The 18,250-nt window shown below is 49.5% G+C and overlaps 1 long non-coding RNA gene across 3 annotated transcripts; it reads right to left on the reverse strand.

The window, feature by feature from the left end:
- Window positions 1-2,427: 2,427 nt before the first annotated feature.
- On the reverse strand, window positions 2,428-11,683 carry LOC114775571 (uncharacterized). 3 transcript variants are annotated; one of them, XR_003745070.1, is made up of 4 exons: window positions 10,208-11,683; window positions 8,611-8,797; window positions 3,630-3,945; window positions 2,428-3,402 (listed from the first exon to the last, which is right to left on the reverse strand). It is a non-coding gene; the product is annotated as an uncharacterized LOC114775571 (long non-coding RNA). The 3 variants fall into 3 exon arrangements; XR_003745071.1 differs by lacking the exon at window positions 10,208-11,683 and having other exon boundaries at window positions 8,725-9,258; XR_003745069.1 differs by lacking the exon at window positions 10,208-11,683 and having other exon boundaries at window positions 8,611-9,258.
- Window positions 11,684-18,250: the final 6,567 nt, after the last annotated feature.

Below are 18,250 nucleotides of genomic sequence, written 5' to 3' on the forward strand. Positions count from 1 at the left end.
TTTTTATACACACCTGAGACCTAATTATTCATTATTAGTCAATGAAGCTCATATGACAAGGCGACAACACTTATGTCTTTGCAAAAATTGACTCAATGGGCTTTAGCAAGCTTTCACTATTGAAATACTTTTTGACCATTTTGTTTTGCACTGAAATATTATTACAAAAGCTGTTGGGAATAAAATTAGCCTTTTCTTGTAAAAAAAACCCCCAACTTTTTAGCACTTGAGGTCAATTTGTACACAAGAGACAAGACCTTTGTCAGGGACTTTACACTACATGTGACATGACTTGGCATGACTTTCTTCAAATTGATTAAGTCAAAAAAGTTGAGTGCGACACCAGAGATTAGTTAAACTACATATTTATGTATCAAAAAGATAATAAAGGGCCATAAACGTAGTAGGATAGCACATGCTATGACAAGGTAAGGATGGCACCTGGTGGTGCTGTGGCCCCATGACCTGACACTTGACTCGATGAACTAGCCTAAATCAGTAGCAATGAGAGCAGTGCAGGCAGTGAGTAAAGTACTAGAGTAATCCCATAGAGCTACCAATGCTTTGTTAATCAACTTCCCTTACACAGTTTGGACAGAGAATGATCCCTCTGATCTTGTAAAGTAAAATAAGACCTTTCTTAAATCTGAGATGAAGGGTGTCAGGGTCCAACCTAAATTATTTTTGGGGTGATTTGTTGCCTCTTCATTGACATGGTGAAGAAGTTCCATGTGTGTCAGATTGTAGTCTTGAGGCAACAATCTGAGTCTTGAGACTCCACAGCCCACTTCAGTTTGCCTACAAGCCTCTCTCACTTGGAGACCGCTGGGAGCACTGTGAGAATCGTCTTCTTTTATTTGTCTCCCGCTGGAGAACACAGGAGTGAATCATCACCTCACAACATGTATTACCTCACCAACCCACCACAGTATGTGAGAACTCAGGGTTGTGTGTCAGACAGGGTGGTCTGCAGTAGGATGGGCCCCACAGGGAACGGTTCTGGCACCGTTCTTCTTCACCATCTTCATCTACACTGTAGACTTCACCTACAACCTACAAGATCTCTGATGACTCTGCAATAGCTGGCCTAGTCACAAATGGGGATGACGAGGAGTACAGATAACTGACTCGGGACTTTGACTAGTGCCAGCAGAACTACCTCCAGATCAACACTGGAAAGACCAAGGAGTTGGTGGTAGACTTCCGCAGGCACAAACTTCCTCCATTACAACCACTGAACATCCAGGGTAAGGACATTGAGGCTGTGGAGAGCTACAGGTACCTTGGTGTTCATCTGAGCAATAAACTAGACTGGACTCACAACTCTGATGCCCTCTAAATGAAACGGCAGAGCAAGCTGTACTTCCTGTAGAGGCTCAGGTCATTTGGGGTGAAGGGCCCACTCTTTTATGACTCTGTGGTGGCCTCAGCTATCTTTTATGGTGTGGTCTGCTGGGGAGGTAGCATCTCTGCTGGGGTCAGAAAGAGACTGAACAGGCTGATCCGGAGGGAGAGCTCTGGTCAAGGATGCCCTCTGAACCCAGTGGAGGTGGTGAGTGACAGGAGAATGGTAGATAAGCTATCATCCCTTTTAGACAACATCTCCCACCCTATGCAGGAGACCTTGACAGCACTGAGCAGCTCCTTCAGTGGCAGGCTGCAGCAGAATTTTGACAATGAACGGGGGTATTTATTAAATGTTGACAAATGTTATTTCAGCTATATACATGTTAGATGGTACAAAGTGAAACAAATTATCATTTCTCTGGAACCTGGTGCTACATGTAACATTTGAACAATTAAAAAGTTACATAGTGACAAAGTGCACATGTGTGACACAGACAAACTGTGCTACATAAAGTGCAAACAGGGGATACAGGCAGTGCAAGATGTAGACAACAATGAGACAGACAGCACTAAATTATAGAAATGAGTAACAAATGCTCAAAGTAAAATAGTGCAAACTTTGAATTTTGAATGGTGCACTAATAGTGTGCAGTGGTGGAGGAAGTACAGAAGCTTAGTACTTATGTAAAAGTACAAGTAACCTGCAAAATATGTACTCAAGTAAAAGTAGAAGTGCTACATCAACAATCTTACTTAAGTAAAAGTCCTAAGTACTTACTTTTAAATTTACTTTAAAGTATATTTTTTAAGTAAAAGTACTCACACAATGGTTTGTCTCAACATCTGGGGTGTGCCATTTTGTAAAAGCATAGTACATATACTGACTTATGCCTGTACTGATGTCATTGCTCGGAATAATTACAAGCAATTATACAGTATATGTGTATTGGAAAGTTTGGTGTGCTTATTGTGCATGCACTCTGCAATACTGTGTGTACCTTAGAATTATGTGGATGACAAGTTATATACTAGGTATTACCCACTAATATACCATTAAGATAAACCAATCAGGACATGATATATCTTTAAATCATTTATGTACTTGCAAAACTATTCAACACTTCTGTTAAGAGCGGTAAAAGGGCAACACAACAGTAACCAAACACCAGTGGTGGGGTGGTGCTCTCAAGAATATGGCAGTACAAGTGGCATTGCGAGCCCTTTAATCAACTTCGTATCATCAGCACATTCTGTTCAACAAGAGTTGCCCTGGCTTGCATGAAAAAAAAATGTAGCGCAACTGTAAAACTAGTAAATACAAAGTTTATGTTCCAATGATTGCAGAAAAGCAAAAAGCATTGGCCTAATAATGGATAACACAACACTTAGTCAATACAAAAGGCAGATGTTAGAATGAGAAACAACAAAAATTTTGACCGTTGACTGGGGTGTGGCTCTCTTAAGAATATGCCAGTATAAATGCCATTCAGACCCCTAATCAACCTAGAATTATCAATACTTTTTGTTTAGTTTTTTCTTTAACAAAACACGAGTCTATATGAAAAACAGATGTAATTGTAAATCTTGTCAATGATCTATTATTTGCAGAAAAAAACAATATTGTGTAACTCAACACTTACAATACAAATACAAAAGGCAGATCTTAGAATAAGAAACTTAAAATGAAGGACCATCAAATGAAAACTTTACCACTGGCCAGGCCATCAAAGATCAGAGGGTGAAAATGGCTCTCTCACGAACATGAGAGTATAAGTGCCATTTGGTGCCCTTATAAGCACAGCATTACCAGTGATTTTTGTTCAATTTCAAGTTTTTTGACCCTAGCCTGCCTCTTTTTGCAGAAAAGATGTGCCCTGCTGGACTTTAGAGTATCTATGGAGGCAGCTGAGTTGGCCAGGTAGGCATCCAGCTGTCTTGTGGTTTCTTGGACATTTCCCTTCATATGGCCAAAGAAGTCCTCCTCCTCTGACCCAGAATGGCTATCTGGTGATGAGGCTTGGTACTCCTCCAAGTGACTCTTGGTGTAGTCCATGCCTACATAACAACAACCCAAACACAGAATACAGGAAACATTAAGCTTATATGAAGAGTACTGTCTCTCTAACCTTGTAAAAACCATTATTATCACTTTGGAATTTCCTATGATCTCCTAGATGCAACAACATATTTCAGATTAACTGGCAGGATCAGAAAAGGTTCTTTGCAAGGTTTCCTTATCAATTAAACACTTGCCAATGAAATGAATGATTTAAATTACTTACCCAACCTTAGCAAATCCTCATTGCTTGTCCACGATGTGCGAAACTTTGGAAGTAAAATTGCAGCAGCATGAGTTCAGGGTCAGCAAGCATGTCACCAAACCGCCATTGTATTCCTTCTTGAAGGGCAGAGATCAGTGGCTGGCAGAACTTGGATGACTTTTGGAGGCGGTCCAGCTTCACAGTCAGGACGGTTATAGTTGGTAACAGCCATCACATGTGGACATCCACCTCTGCCTGCAACATGTTGACTGCCATGGATACTGGGTTCATGGTTGATGCATATTCTGTTAAGAAAGCAAGTTCTGCAGGGCTGAACCTGTAATACACAGTATTGGAATATGCAGAATGTCAACAAGTGATATAAGGAATTTGTCACACACCTAGATATACATAATGTTATTACACACATCATTCAACAAACTATTTTTAATTATGTCAGATTGTGTCTGCAAAAAGTTGTTAAAATATGAATTTGTGGCCTGTCAGCATAGATATGAAACAGACATGACTGATATGCTTATTGTGTACTAAGTTATCTAAATAATTATAGGCTCTACTACTGCAGTTCAATTAAACGAGGTGTAAATGATTAGTGAACAACAATATTATGGCACACAATCCATAGCCAACCACATCATAACTGTGCATCTGCTCCAAGTCAAACTTACATGGGGACTTTAAGTGCAATGGTCACTGCTCTGACAGCTCCTTCCCTACTTTCTCTAAATATCCTCAGTAGCCGCTCAACTGCAAGGAAGAGAGAGTTCTATCTGGTATCAACTGGACAGATGAGTTGCAGTTTGCACTCCCTTTCAATAACCTCCGCAGCGATAGATGAGCGGGCACTCTTATTCCAAAGAGCTGAGCACTTGGCAAATGCTGCACGAGACATCTTCCTGTACACAACATTTGATTCAGCTTTTTTAGCATCCACAGTTGAGATCAAATTCAAAAGATGACAGGCACAACAGTGATGTTTTGGGAGTTGATATTCAGAGCACTCATCTTCTTCCTTCATCAAAGCCTCAACTTCAACACCCTCTGTCTCCTCTTCTGGATCATCTTCCTCCACACTGTCATTTACATTTTCCCTCTGTTCTTCAGTTAAACTTCCTTCATCTTCACATGCAAAAACTCTGAAGGCCTTAATAAAGTTTGAGGTTGTCAGGATTGCCTGCAGCTGGGCTCCACACCGGAATCCAATCCTGACGCCCCATAAATGCCGGAAGTTTCAGCCCGTTCGGGGTCGCTGGCATTTTCGTGAACTTTAGTTGGTAACACTGTTCGTAGTTTGAGTTCTGGCAATCGCCACACGCCTACGGGTTAGTTTTAGTTTGTCTGTATTTAAGTTAAATCGTTTTCGGCCACCGCGCCCGTCTTTATTTGTGTTTATTGTTTATTTAATAATAAAAACCCCTTCCCAGCATGTCAGACCTCTGCGCTTCCTTCCCCCGTAAGTCCGTAGTCGTGACAGAATGCCAGCGACCCCCCCAAAGGCGCAGAGGTTTGAAGCAGAGGAGAAGAAACGCCGCGAAGGACGCAGCCCGGCGCGGCGAACGCGGACGCCAGGGGAGAGACGCGCCGCCCGTTCTGGTGGAGCGTTTTCTCCCCGAGAAGCCGTGGTACGCGGCGCCGCGTGATGACGTCACCCCCGGGAAACTCCGCGAAACCCGGAAGCGACAACGTCGGCGGGTGAGTGGGCGGAGCGAGGACGTTGGCGTCGGCAGCAGCGAGGAAGTGACGTGGGCAGCGAGCGCAGAAGATGCGACCCCCACGATCTTTGCCATGTCGAGCCAAGAACTCTGCGCTCTGCTGGCAAGGCTCCCCGTGGACTGGGACGACACGGACGATGACGAGAGCACGGGAGACGAGAGTTGGGCTCCGCCCATCGCGCCAGTCTGCGATCGTCGCAAGGTCCGTGGGGACCCACGTCACTTCCAGGGGGGTGAGAAGCGACAACGGCGGTGTCCCTCCAGCGAGGAGGTGGGCAGGCTCCAGCCCGAATGGCCAGAGTACTGTCCCTGGGAGTTGATCGCACCCTGGGTCCAGGATGTCCGCAGGGTGGACGACCCTCGGAGTCACAGGTGGGAGGACACGGATGACGAAAGCGACAATGACGTGGATTTTCGTTGGGCAGTCGGGGCCGGGATGGCTCCACCCAGCGCGCGCGTCCGAGATTGTCGCGACATCCGTGAAGATCCACGTGACTTCCGAGGGTATGAGGTCGACACGGACCAACACGAGGATGACGCCGATTGGGCAGTCGGTGCCGGGATGGCTCCGCCCATCGTGCCCGTCCATGATCGTTGCGAGGTCCGTGGAAACCCACGTCAGTCCCAGAGGTGCGACAACAGTGAGGAGGAGGACAGCGATGCGGGGGTAAGCTGGTGGAACAGGGCGACAGGAGGTCGCCAGCCAGCAACTGCACTGCCGGAACTGCCTCACAGGGAAGATGCCCTCCCAGCTCCAGTCGCCGACCCGCCTTCCCTCTGCTCGGACGTTCCCCAGCTGAACGGCAGCGCATCACCAGCGCCCCCGCATGCTGGAGAAGACGTCCACCACCCCCCACGCCACACGGCCACCACCATCTCCAGCGACGTGCCCAGCCCTGTGTGGGACAGCCAAATGGTCCCAGGACCCTTCAGTGGGGCAGCAGACACGGACGAGATCACTACCATCCTCACGTGTCTGACTGGATCAGCATGGGGCTGGAGCACAGCCCTCTGGCAGCAGGGAGAGACCGACAGGAGTTTTCGGGACTTCCAGCAGAGACTGAGGGCGGAGTCTGATCGGCCAGAGCCTGAGCCAGGGATCGAACTCTGCCCCTCCACCACATCCAGCGCCAGTCAGGATCCGGGGCAAGAAGACCAAGCACTGGCGGGCGACGAGAAGGTCGCGCCTCCCGAGATCCTGGCTGTGCCCCCTGAGGAGGTCCCGGAGAGCCCAGAGAGGGAGCCAGACGACCCTCTCTTTTGTCTGTCTCTGTCTGTGTGTGTGTGTGTGCGTGGTATATGTGTCCGTATGTCGCCCCCACTTCCCCTCTTTGTGTCCACCAGATGGCGACCCAGCCGCGGAGCCGAACCCCAGGGAGGAGGTTCCTGACCCGAATGTGCTGGTCCAAGGCGAGGTGGACAAGCCCCAAGGTACCCCTAAGTCCAGCCGGGGGGGGTGCTCCCCCAAAGAATTTTTTGGGGGGGTGCAGTTCGGGTTGGGGACTCCTCCTGAGGGGAGGGGAGGTGGGGAAGCGATTGAGCTGGGTCCTCCGGTAGCCAGTGAGGAGGGCGGGCCAGGCATGGGCCTGCGTCTGCCTCCAGAGGGGTGGAGCGCCATAGAGCCCCCGGGTAGGCATGAGGACCCAGCTGGGACAGGCAGGAAGAGGGCCTGCTTGTCCCAACGGACGCAGAAGGGGCTAGCCGGATGGTCTGGCAATGCCCCCCCCTTGGCACCAGGGCCGGGCAGCGAGAGGGGCTGCATAGTCCCAGAAGGCACCAGCCTGGGGTGCCTGGAACAGTCGCCGGAGGTTCTGGGACAATCTCCCTGCGCGGTGCAGGGGGTGACACAAGACGTGTCAGAGGGGACGTGTGGAGACAGGGCCCACACATACCCAGATGGATCGGCCCTGATTATTGTGTGCAGGTACGAGAGTCCAGGGCCGCCATGCGGGACCACGCCGGGGAGCCAGGCCGAGGGTCCGGGGCCGCCACGCCTGACCACGCCGGGGAGCCAGGCCGAGGGTCCGGGGCCGTCACGCCTGACCACGCCGGGGAGCCAGGCCGAGGGTCCGGGGCCGTCACGCCTGACCACGCCGGGGAGCCAGGCCGAGGGTCCGGGGCCGCTACGCCTGACCACGCCGGGGAGCCAGGCCGAGGGTCCGGGGCCACCATGCGGGACCAACGCCGGGGAGCCAGGCCGAGGGTCCGGGGCCGCCAAGCGGGACCACGCCGGGGAGCCCAGGCCGCGGGTCCGGGGCCGCCAAGCGGGACCAACGCCGGGGAAGCCAGGCCGAGGGTCCGGGGGCCGCCACGCCTGACCACGCCGGGGAGCCAGCCCGAGGCACCGGGGCCGCACGCCTGACCACGCCGGGGAAGCCAGCCCCGAGGCACCGGGGCCGCCCACGCCTGACCACGCCGGGGAGCCAGGCCGAGGGTCCGGGGCCGCCACGCCTGACCACGCCGGGGAGCCAGCCCGAGGGCACCGGGGCCGCCACGCCTGACCACGCCGGGGAGCCAGCCCGAGGCACCGGGGCCGCCACGCCTGACCACGCCGGGGAGCCAGCCCGAGGCACCGGGGGCCCGCCACGCCTGACCACGGCCGGGGAGCCAGCCCGAGGAACCGGGTCCTCCAAGGGGAGGATACAGCAGGGCAGGAGCCCTGTGGTTGCCGCCGTCCGCCCCGCCGCCTCCACTGATGGTACTGTTGGGGCTCCGAGGACGTAGCCCTTGGAGGGGGGGCTCTGTCAGGATTGCCTGCAGCTGGGCTCCACACCGGAATCCAATCCTGACGCCCCATAAATGCCGGAAGTTTCAGCCCGTTCGGGGTCGCTGGCATTTTCGTGAACTTTAGTTGGTAACACTGTTCGTAGTTTGAGTTCTGGCAATCGCCACACGCCTACGGGTTAGTTTTAGTTTGTCTGTATTTAAGTTAAATCGTTTTCGGCCACCGCGCCCGTCTTTATTTGTGTTTATTGTTTATTTAATAATAAAACCCCTTCCCAGCATGTCAGACCTCTGCGCTTCCTTCCCCCGTAAGTCCGTAGTCGTGACAGAGGTATTATCTGTAGTGGTCCTAACAATTTTTTCACGGACGCTGTATTCTGTATGAATGTCATTGAGAGTACTGGCTAGCATGTCATAAGTCTGCATTGCATTCTTCACTCCATCTTTCATTCGCTTTGTGTGCTAATCTATTCTCTCTCTCAATGTTGTACGTGACATGACTGGGTAATCTGGGTGATTATGCTGCATTAAATTAACGAACTCACGCTGTTCTACTACACCAAAAGGGTGCAAAAAAAAAAAGTTGACCACCGCAAGGTCCATGGTCTTCTGAGAGGCTTTGGTGTTAAGTTTCCGCTGCTTTATTGAAGAACCCTCACCAGCAGATGATGTTCCCCTCTTTTTAGTTGCAGTTGCAGCCAGGTACTCCTTCAGAAGTGATCTGTGCTTTCACTATAATAGATAGCAAAAATAACAATGATATACTGTAAGTGTTAATTATTCATTCTTACAATTTAATTTAAAACATTTGTAATCCTAGATCTTCGAACAAAGTAACTAGCACAATCAAGTATATTATTAGGCCTATTTACTGTGCTAAACTATGTATATAAACCTTATAATTACGAGAGAAATATGTGACAAACCCAGGAAATACAGGAGTGTTGGTCTATTGTGATCACATCTCTAGTCTGAGATGACTACTGATTGTGAAACAGGCGGAAAGCACCCCTTCCAGCCAAGCTGGACCAGTGTTGTGCATGAACGGTTCATTGAACGCGTTCCTGTTTTTCGTGAACGCTGAACTGAACGAATCAGTTTACAAATTATGAACGTGAATGTGAATGACGTTCACTCTGGCGAGACTGAACGGCGCTCACGTTTTAAAGTTTGCTGATCACAGGCTAGCATGGCTGGTGCTTCGAGTCCGAAAAAAAAAAATAAATAAAGAGCGAACGTGAACTAGTTCGTTTTTTTAGCTGTGAACTGGCACAGCTGTGAACTTCAAAATTGTAAAAAATTAACTATGAACGTGAACTAGTTCTTTTTCAGTGTGAACTGGCACAACACTGAGCTGGACACTATGCTAGCAAAGACATTAAGCTATCTTCTCCGAGCTAATAAACCAGTTTTATCCTACCACCGTGTTAAAAAAATGATGAAGCTACACTGGTGTGATTTTTATACTATTTCTGTAAGTCAACATACATTTCGCTAGATAATAGTATCATAACATGTCATAACATACCCAAAAGCATAGCATAGCATAGCTTACCTCTATATGTTTTTTCAAATTTGAAGGGGAGTTTTTAAATGCCAACAATTCTTTATGTTGAGGCTGGCATGGGATGCAAAGAAATCGCAAGGACTCATTCTTTGTACTCAAATAAATTTCTTAAATACGGCCAAGGATTTCTTTGTGATTCAGAGCTGCAGGGCTCGTGTTCATGCTCAGTTGATGCAGGTTCTGGGTCCATGTTGAATGTCTCGTCTTCTTGAAATCAAGCCGGTCTACCAGCTCGTGCTGCAACTGACGCGCGCTCTGCCATCATTGGAGCTAATAAAGCCTGACTGGTAGGAAATGGCAAACAACGGCAGAACGCAATAAGCTAACTATTATTCCATGCAAGATTTTGAGGAAATTGTGTTCATAAAATGTAACGAGTAACGGCATAAATTGTAGAAATGTAGTGGAGTAGAAAGTACAGATTATTGTAATGTAATGGAGTAAACTAAAAAGTATGCATTATTATTTTTGCTTAAGTACAGATATGTAAAAATCTACTTAAGTACAGTAACGAAGTACAAATACTTTGTTACATTCCACCACTGATAGTGTGTGTGTCAGAGTCAAAAATTTACCGAGTGTTCAGGATTCTGATGGCCTGTGGGATGAAGTTGTTGCACAGTCAGGCAGTGAAGGCCTGAATGCTTCAGTACCTTTTCCCAGATGGTAGGAGGGTGAAGAGTGCATGTCAGGGGTGTGTAGAATACTTCACAATGGTGGTGGCTTTCCTGCTGGTGGCTTTTCCTGCAGCATGTGTGGTAAATATCCGTGATGAAGGGAAGAGAGACTCTGATGATCTTCTCAGCTGTTCTCACTATCCAACGTAGGGTCTTGTGGTCCAATACGGTGCAATTGGTTAGGATACTGTCGTCACGAGTCCCTCTGTAGAAGGTGGTGTGGATGAGTGGTGGGGGATGGGCTTTCCTCAGCCTTCGCAGCAAGTGAAGATGCTGCAGAGCTTTCTTGGCTGTTGAGGTGGTGTTGAGATCCAGTTCTCCTCTAGGTGAACACAGAGGAACTTTGTGTTCTTGACTATCTCCACACAATATCCGTCGATGTTCAGTGGTGAGTGGTCCCTCCGTTGTCTTCTGAAGTCAACAATCATCTCCTTTGTTTTGCCCACGTTCAGAAATAGATTGTTGTCCATCAGTCGTTGCACCTCCTCTCTTTATGCTGACTAATTGTTCTTTCTGATCACTGCACAGTTGTGGGTCAACAGGGTGAACAGCATTGGACCGAGCACCGAGTGTGGTGGTGCTGGAGACGCTGTTCTTGATCCGAACAGACTGAGGTCTCTCAATTAAGAAGTCCAAGATCCAGGGGTCACTGTCCCAGGTTTTAGTTCTGTTTCAGTCCAGTTCACATACCTGTGCAGTCATCCACAGGTTTGATCATGTGGTGATGGACTTGAAGACTGTAATGTCATCAGTGCATTTGCTGATGTAGCTGTTCACTGATGTCGTGTACGCCTCCAAGTTGATGATGTTGTCGCTGTTGGTTGCAGCGTCTCTAAACATTTGCCAGTCAGTGCACTCGTATCATTCTTGAAGAGCAGAAACGACTGCTGCAGGCCAGGTTCTCACCTGCTTCAGAACAGGTTTTGTGTGTTGGACAAGTGGTCTGTATGCTAAATTAGCATAATAGTGATGTGGTCTGATTGGCTGAGATGGGGCGGGGCTCCACCTGGTATGAACTGGTGAATTTAGTGTAGACAATATCCAGTGCGTTATCCCTTCTTTTCGCAAAGTCCACATGTTGATGGAATTTAGGGAGATCTGACTTGAGAGTTGGATAGTTAATCTCTGGCGACAATGATAATAGGACTGACTGAAGAGCGTTTCCCGCACTTCTAGTTTCTGAGAGAAAAGCCAGAAACCAAGCTGCAGAGAGGCCGCCTGGTCCATTTAGAAAACAGGGAACGCCTCTGTTGACCAACAACAACAACAACATTGTTGACACCCCCCACACTTGACCCTTCTGCACACAAGGAAAATCTTCACACAAAAAAAACTGTAGGCGAGAGATAAAAAGAAAAGAAGAAACCCTGTGAAACAGAAGGAGTGATACAGAGAGGGACCCCCTTCCAGGGTAGAGTGAGCCTGCAAATGGTGTCAGATCAGGGTTTCTGATGATTTGTCCAATAAATAAAAAAAAAAAGTCCAACAGTTGTATGGTTGAACAATTCCAGAGTGTAGTCCAGTGTAATGTCTACATTATGATGTTACTGGTACATTTGAAGATCCCTTAAGCTGTAGTTGTTACGGTGGTGGTGGCTGTGGTGACCCTCTGGTTTGTTTCATGCTGAGTCAGGAACCAGGATTTATCTGCTGTTCTCTTCACTGGAGTTTGCCAGTGGGCTGTGTGCTTGATTCCGTGTCTCAGAGAAAACAAACAGAAGCAGCGGCAGACGGTTGATTTGTACGACTGATTGTGAAATATGTGGTAATAGTAGGATATTGGTGCTGCAGTGGCCTGGTACCCTAACTAGGACAGCCTAACTAGGGAGAATTTAACACTGTCTGTGTCTAACAGGGTGACTGTGTGATAAATTGGACTTTATAATTGACACTGTCAAAGTGAAGTGAAATGTGTGTCTGGGACTTTAACAGAAGGCCTGAGAAAACAGATGGATTAGATTTAAACACTGACACTGTGTCTGAGTCCTGGACACTGACTGGCAAGCCGTTCCACAACTGCGGAGCTCTATATGAGAAGTATCTGCTCCCAGCTGTGCCCTTCTGTACTTTCGGTACCAGAAGTGACCCCGCACCTGTTGATTGAAGGGGGCGTGGCGGGTCGTAAAGAAGAAAGTTGATGAGTATCCACGGTCTAATGTCCTTCAGACAATTCTCTATTCTGTTCAGGTGCTGCCTCTCATCTGGCATTGCTGACAGATACAGCTGTGTGTCATCAGCGTAGCAATGAAAGCTAATACCATGTTTGCGGATGACGTCACCTAAAGGTAACATGTATAGGGATAATAGTAACAGACCTAGGACAGAACCTTGTGGAACACCAAATTCTACTTTACTATGTGAAGATGAATGACCATTGATGTCCACAAACTGATAACGGTCGGTCAGATATGATCTGAACCATTCAAAGGCCGTTCTCTTAATCCCAATAACATTGTCTAACCTGGCAAGGAGAATAGCGTGATCGATAGTGTCAAACGCTGCACTCAGATCAAGCAGGACAAGCAGCGAGATGTGTCTCTGAGGCCAACAGCAGTTCATTAACAACTTTAACCAGTGCTGTCTCAGTGCTATGATGAGGTCTAAATCCCGATTGATATACTTCATGGATATTGTTACAGTCTAGGTATGCGCTCAGCTGCTGGGCTATGACTTTTACTAAAATTTTTGATATAAATGGAAGGTTGGATATTGGTCTATAATTTGAAATCTGACTGCGATCAAGATCAGGCTTTTTAATCAGGGGTATAATGACTGCTACCTTGAACGAACTTGGTGCATGGCTGGTGCTAAGCGATGAGTTAACAATTTTGAGGATAGGATTTATAATATCGGGTGCTACTTGTTTAAGGAACCTTGAAGAAAGTGGCTCCAAAGCGCAAGTACATTGATAAAATCGTTTCTACTATGATGATACTGAGTGGTAGTATCCGTTTCTGTCTTATTCCTGGTTATATTGGCTCTAGTGTTAAACAGGAATCTGGAATTATTATAATCTCTTACTACCTTCCTTTTGAGGAGAGCGACATTATCTAACGTACTATGCAGTGTACGTTAGACAGGAGGCCTGCCATTACCTTGCTCCGCCGGTGTTGTAATCGGTTTCCTGTCCCAGTGGCTCTTGTCCATGTGGTTCCTGTACTGGGGGTGGCAATCTGAACTGATTCTCTCAGCGACAAAGGATGAATGACCGCATATGTTATTGACAATTTGTCACGACTACGGACTTACGAGGGAAGGAAGCGCAGAGGTTTGACATACTGGGAAGGGGGTTTTATTATACAATAAAAAAAGAAATACAAATAAACAATGGCGCGGTGGCCAAAAACGATTTAACTTAAATAAATAACTGAAACTAACCCGTAGGCGTGTGGCGATTGCCAGAACTCAAAACACATGAAATTAAACCAGGTCAAGTTCGTGCAGAGAGTCCACGAAAATGCCAGAGACCCAGAAGGGGCGGAAGCTTCCGGCATTTATGGGGCGTCAGGATTGAAGTCAGGTGTGGAGCCCAGCTGCAGGCAATCCTGACAGAGCCCCCCCCTCCAAGGGCTACGTCCTCGGAGCCCCAACAGTACCATCAGTGGAGGCGGCGGGGCGGACGGCGGCAACCACAGGGCTCCTGCCCTGCTGTATCCTCCCCTTGGTGGACCCGGTCCCTCGGGCTGGCTCCCCGGCGTGGTCAGGCGTGGCGGCCCCGGTCCCTCGGCCTGGCTCCCCGGCGTGGTCAGGCGTGGCGGCCCCGGTCCCTCGGCCTGGCTTCCCCGGCGTGGTCAGGCGTGGCGGCCCCCGGTCCCTCGGCCTGGCTCCCCGGCGTGGTCAGGCGTGGCGGCCCCGGTCCCTCGGCCTGGCTCCCCGGCGTGGTCAGGCGTGGCGGCCCCGGACCCTCGGCCTGGCTCCCCGGCGTGGTCCCGCATGGCGGCCCCGGACCCTCGTACCTGCACACAATAATCAGGGCCGATCCATCTCGGTACGTGTGGGCCCTGTCTCCACACGTCTCCTCTGACACGTCTTGTGTCACCCCCTGCACCGCGCAGGGAGATTGTCCCCAGAACCTCCGGCGACTGTTCCAGGCACCCCAGGCTGGTGCCTTCTGGGACTATGCAGCCCCTCTCGCTGCCCGGCCCTGGTGCCAAGGGGGGGGCATTGCCAGACCATCCGGCTAGCCCCTTCTGCGTCCGTTGGGACAAGCAGGCCCTCTTCCTGCCTGTCCCAGCTGGGTCCTCATGCCTACCCGGGGGCTCTATGGCGCTCCACCCCTCTGGAGGCAGACGCAGGCCCATGCCTGGCCCGCCCTCCTCACTGGCTACCGGAGGACCCAGCTCCATCGCTTCCCCACCTACCCTCCCCTCAGGAGGAGTCCCCAACCCGAACTGCACCCCCCCAAAAAATTCTTTGGGGGAGCACCCCCCCCGGCTGGACTTAGGGGTACCTTGGGGCTTGTCCACCTCGCCTTGGACCAGCACATTCGGGTCAGGAACCTCCTCCCTGGGGTTCGGCTCCGCGGCTGGGTCACCATCTGGTGGACACAAAGAGGGGAAGTGGGGGCGACATACGGACACATATGCCACACAGACACACACAGACAGAGACAGACAGAAGAGAGGGTCGTCTGGCTCCCTCTCTGGGCTCTCCGGGACCTCCTCAGGGGGCACAGCCAGGATCTCGGGAGGTGCGACCTTCTCGTCGCCCACCATTGCTTGGTCTTCTTGCCCCGGATCCTGACTGGCGCTGGATGTGGTGGAGGGGCAGAGTTCGATCCCTGGCTCAGGCTCTGGCCTATCAAACTCCGCCCTCAGTCTCTGCTGGAAGTCCCGAAAACTGCTGTCTGTCTCTCCCTGCTGCCCGAGGGCTGCGCTCCAGCCCCATGCTGACCCAAGCAGACACGCGAGGATGGTGGTGGTCTCGTCTGTGTCTGCTGCCCCACTGAAGGGTCCCGGGACAATTGGGCTGTCCCACACGGGGCTGGGCACGTCGCTGGAGATGGTGGTAGGTGTGTGGTGTGGAGGGGGGTGGACGTCTCCTCCAGCAGGTGTGGGCGCGATGGGCGGAGCCATCCCGGCACCGACTGCCCAAACGGCGTCATCCTGGTCGTCGTCCGTGTCCACCTCGTACCCCCAGAAGTCACATGGGTCATCATGGACGCCGCGATGATCTCGGACGCGCACGCTGGGCGGAGCCATCCCGGCAACGACCGCCCACCGAAAATCCACGTCATCATCGCTTTCGTCATCCGTGTCCTCCCACCGGTGACTCCAAGGGTCGTCCACCCTGCGGACATCCTGGACCCATGGCGCGATACGCTCCCATGGGCAGTACTCTGGCCATTCGGGCTGGAGGCTGCCCACCTCCTCGCTGGAGGAACGCCGCCGTTTTTGCCGCTTCTCACCCCCCTGGAAGTGACGTGGGTCCCCACGGACCTTGCGACGATCGCAGACTGGCGCGATGGGCGGAGCCCAACTCTCGTCTCCCGTGCTCTCGTCGTCGCCCGTGTCGTCCCAGTACACGGGGAGCCTTGCCAGCAGAGCGCAGAGTTCTTGGCTCGACATGGCGAAGATCGTGGGGGTCGCATCTTCTGCGCTCGCTGCCCACGTCACTTCCTCGCTGCTGCCGACGCCAACGTCCTCGCTCCGCCCACTCACCCGCCGACGTTGTCGCTTCCGGGTTTCGCGGAGTTTCCCGGGGGGTGACGTCATCACGCGGCGCCGCGTACCACGGCTTCTCGGGGAGAAAAGGCTCCACCAGAACGGGCGGCGCGTCTCTCCCCTGGCGTCCGCGTTCGCCGCGCCGGGCTGCGTCCTTCGCGGCGTTTCTTCTCCTCTGCTTTCTACCTCTGCGCTTTTGGGGGGGTCGCTGGCATTCTGTCACGACTACGGACTTACGAGGGAAGGAAGCGCAGAGGTTTGACATACTGGGAAGGGGGTTTTATTATACAATAAACAAAGAAATACAAATAAACAATGGCGCTGTGGCCAAAAACGATTTAACTTAAATAAATAACTGAAACTAACCCGTAGGCGTGTGGCGATTGCCAGAACTCAAAACACATGAAATTAAACCAGGTCAAGTTCATGCAGAGAGTCCACGAAAATGCCAGAGACCCAGAAGGGGCGGAAGCTTCCGGCATTTATGGGGCGTCAGGATTGAAGTCAGGTGTGGAGCCCAGCTGCAGGCAATCCTGACACAATTTAATTTATCTACTGCTGTGCTTATTTTTGATGCTTTATCTCTGTATCTCACAGTGAAAAGAGTAAACCAGCCTAAACAGGAAAAATTTAAGTAATCTGTCACACTTAATATTTTAACATATTGTAAACATATATTCATAACTTAAAACTATATATTAAGTTTAGCCTTTCTTTAATGTCTTCAGTGATCCTGCCTCTGTGGCTCTCTGTCCAAAGTACACTGAACAAACAAATAAATGCAACAATTTTTGCTCCCATTTTCCAAAGATCTGAAATATTTTCTTCATGCACAAAAGATCCATAAATCTCAAATATTGTTCTCAAACCTGTCGAAATCTGTGTTAGTGAGCACTTATCCTTGGCCGAAGTGAAAAATGATCTCCATGTTCCCACAAGGTATGTAACTGATAACAGCAATACACACTGCTTTGATTGTCCTAAGGTGGAATGTTCACAGGTGATGACTTGTAAATCTTGCTGTCATGATTAGGGTTGGGCTATGAACTATTTTCAGAGTTCAGGTTATACAATCTGTTAATACTGAAGAAGAGATTTTAACCATAAGCTGTTCTGTGAATTATAAGTTTTTAATCTACAGATATGGGATGTTTGTGTACAAGAAAGCTTAAATCCACTGAGCTATATCCTAGCTTCCTCAACCTTTGAAAGGAAGGTGTGATAGGAAGGCCTGTGATCAAAAGTACAGGTTGATTTGTTACCTAATGTTGTGCTTTTCAGTGACTGTGCAAAAGCAACATTTTATACAAACAATAACAGACATTTCTTGAACATTCAGGTTAAAATTGATGTTTTTAGTGTTATTTTACAATCAATGCAACACTGACCTGCTGTAGTGAACGATTTTTCATATAATCCTTATTATACACTCTGGTGCAAATTAAGTAACCTTATAAAGGATGGCTTGTGTCTTACGTTGTATATGTAGAGGCAGCACGCAGGAGTCAGAAGAACAAGGAACTCAAGCTGCATCTTTATTTCATAAGTTATTAGTTAGGCATAGTGGTCACAAACCGAACTGGTCCTGACACTCCGGGTCAGGTATTTCTCATGTTTTTGTGTCCATCGTGTGCCTAATTATCCTTGAGTGCGTTCGCCTGTGTCGCTAGTATAAGTATAACTTGAGGGCCCGTCCACACAATAACAATTTTCTCTAAAATGGGTTTTCAGTTTCTAAATATGTCAATGTAACTCCCCGCTCTTGCGCCTTGTTTTGCATATAGTTCTCTTCTGCGATGGGTTAAACTGTCAGATCGCGTCTCCAGCCTTACCTTTTCATTAGAGAGGACTTCTTGTAGTTGCTTTATGAGGTCCTGTAGCCACTGTAGCACAACCATGAACATGTTATATGCCATTGTTGTATGTATGATGTGCTCAAGGGTATTAGCCCAACCTCCAGCCTGACCAATATATCAGGGACGTGTCGTGGAGCTGAAGATGAAATAAGGCCACTTTCAGACCATGATGCCATGATGCGGCACAAGAGTGATTTTGCAGCAGTCTTGTGCATGCACTGTGGTTAAAGTTCATGCCAATTTCTTGTGCTGAGCCCCATGGCAAGCGCAGAATATTGAACGCAATTTGCTGAACTCAATGACTGAGCACTGAATTGTGGGCCGCTAGACTTAATGTTTTAGGAATTACCTGATTAGGACTTCCCAGAGCGGCACTTTCACCCTAACCCTAACCCTTAATGTGTCTAGTACCTGCAAATGTC

Source organism: Denticeps clupeoides, unplaced genomic scaffold, assembly GCF_900700375.1.
Source record: "Denticeps clupeoides unplaced genomic scaffold, fDenClu1.1, whole genome shotgun sequence".
In the NCBI taxonomy this organism is placed as follows: Eukaryota; Metazoa; Chordata; class Actinopteri; order Clupeiformes; family Denticipitidae; genus Denticeps; species Denticeps clupeoides.